Source organism: Belonocnema kinseyi, chromosome 5, assembly GCF_010883055.1.
Source record: "Belonocnema kinseyi isolate 2016_QV_RU_SX_M_011 chromosome 5, B_treatae_v1, whole genome shotgun sequence".
In the NCBI taxonomy this organism is placed as follows: Eukaryota; Metazoa; Arthropoda; class Insecta; order Hymenoptera; family Cynipidae; genus Belonocnema; species Belonocnema kinseyi.
In genome coordinates this window covers 21,530,369-21,532,515 of record NC_046661.1, presented here as the reverse complement: position 1 = coordinate 21,532,515, position 2,147 = coordinate 21,530,369, and positions in this window count along the sequence as shown.

Sequence of the window (2,147 nt, the reverse complement as noted above, 5' to 3'; positions counted from 1 at the left end):
CAGGGTATAGCATGTAAATAGGCAACAGGAGATTCGTCCTGGAAGACACTATGCAGTGTTGCTGTCTCTAGGAGAATTTCCATTGCGCAAGTTCGTCTTTTTTCCCTCTCGTCCGCCCACGCAAGTAGAGGGCAGGAATGACGTAATGCGCCCTATAAAAAGGCCTGCACAACCGAAAAGCAGGGTTGTTAAACTCGCGGGCGAACCGCGAGGATCTAATTACCAATACTAGCAGTGACTAGAGGAATCTCTCTTTTAGTTCATTTCTAGATATTGGCATTTACTACGAGTATTCTAAAAAGTGTTTTAAACCTATTCTTTTTGAGTAAAAATCTCAGCGTTTCGCCTTAGAGTGTTGTGACTTGTGTCATTTTTGAAAAGAAAGAATAATCTCGAGAGAATTTTATTTGAAAATCGCGCATTTAAATAAATTGTCATTTACTTTAGCTTTCAAAGTTTTAACCGTTATCTGTAGACGAATAGCCTTGTGGTTCTCCATGAACGCTAGTCCAGGAAGCCGACGAATTGAATTTTGAAATCTTTTTATATTTCGGGAAAAGAAATAGTCTTACTAAAAATTTTAGAGAAAATTCCCAGAAGGGAAAATACCTGTTTCCATGTTTTGAGATTTCTCTCTCTCTTACCACTGCGTTGCGTCGCTCTTGCCTTCGCCTCTTTTGTTCGCGCGGCTAATCCGAGGACCTGAAGTGTGTTCGACCTATCAGGCCTCAACTCGAGTTTTCAAACTTAAAGGGAAGTGTCCCTCGTACCGTGCCATTAACACCTGCCCGTGAGACTAACGATTTATGACAATAATCCTTCGTTAAGGATTTATAACGGATTTAACAATTGAAAAACATCTCGGAAGTGTCTTTTACTAAACGTTTACTTTTTATATTAAAAGAGTGAAAAAACCAAATACTCGAAAACACATTGCCTCTCATTTGTTGCATCGTAGCAATTTTATTTTAAATAGTACTCTGTAATATTTTCAGACGTATAGACCCGAGGTTCTCCTTGGACTCTAGACTAGGTAGTAATATTACAGTAGGCAAGAAAGTAAGTTTCAAAGGATAAGGCGCACAGACGAATAGCTTCTGGGTTCTCCTCGAAGCCTAGTCTAAGAAGTGTGATTATCTGGACAAACTGAAAATTAAAAGGTTAGAAGAGATATTCACAGAATAATAGTCCTGGGGTTCTCCTTGGGAACTAGTCGAGGGAGTGAATCTCCTGCGTGAATTAAAATCTAGGTATGATTTCTGGAAATTAGAATCAAAAAGAGGTGTGTGTTCATATAAGATAAATCATCAAAGAATTATTTAATTAATAATTAAATGTTTTGCCTATTTTAGTATCATTGGGATACCCATGTATGATCCTCTTCACAGTTTAAGAGTGACAATGAAGAAATTATGTAATCACTTGATCTTATAAATTGATAAATTCGGATTGACGAATATAGAGAGAATTGGCTCTAGAGAGCATATTTTATTGAGCGTATTTCGCATTATTTGCCAAAGTTTAGATAGATGATAGAAATCTAAATTTAAAAGCTTAGATTAGGGTTTTATTGAATAAACGCCTTTTTATAAAAACGGTATCTTCATGCTCTAGAAAGTTAACAGTGAGAAGAAAGTTGTGAAGCATTACAAATTTCTCAAAGTACTTCAACAATCCCCCAGGGAGATCGTCAAAGAGTCGTACTCAATCCCAGAGGTCTCGGAAATACTTACTCGCGCTATAAAGTTTGTCTGCCAACTCAAAAAGTCATGTTTTTCGATTGTCTCTAAATTCTGGGAATATGTTCGCCTACCCAACAGTAGTTAATCCACAAACTTATAGACCAGGATTACTAACCCTCCCCAAGTGAGGGGGGGTTGCATTTTCAACCCCAATGCCTGCAGGGGTAGTTTCGAATGCCTGTAACTTCCTTTCTAATTACGCGATTTAACATTTTTATGAGGGTTTTGGAAAGTGCTTTTTACACGCTTTCATCCTATTTTATTATTTATAACAAAAAAATTGTTTAAACAATTTTTTAAATGAATTAATTGTTTATTTAACTTTTTTCGCAATTTAGGCATCTACGATTTTTTTTAAATAGTCTCAAAAGAAAGCTTGACTTTTTTACTATGAAAAATGTCTAA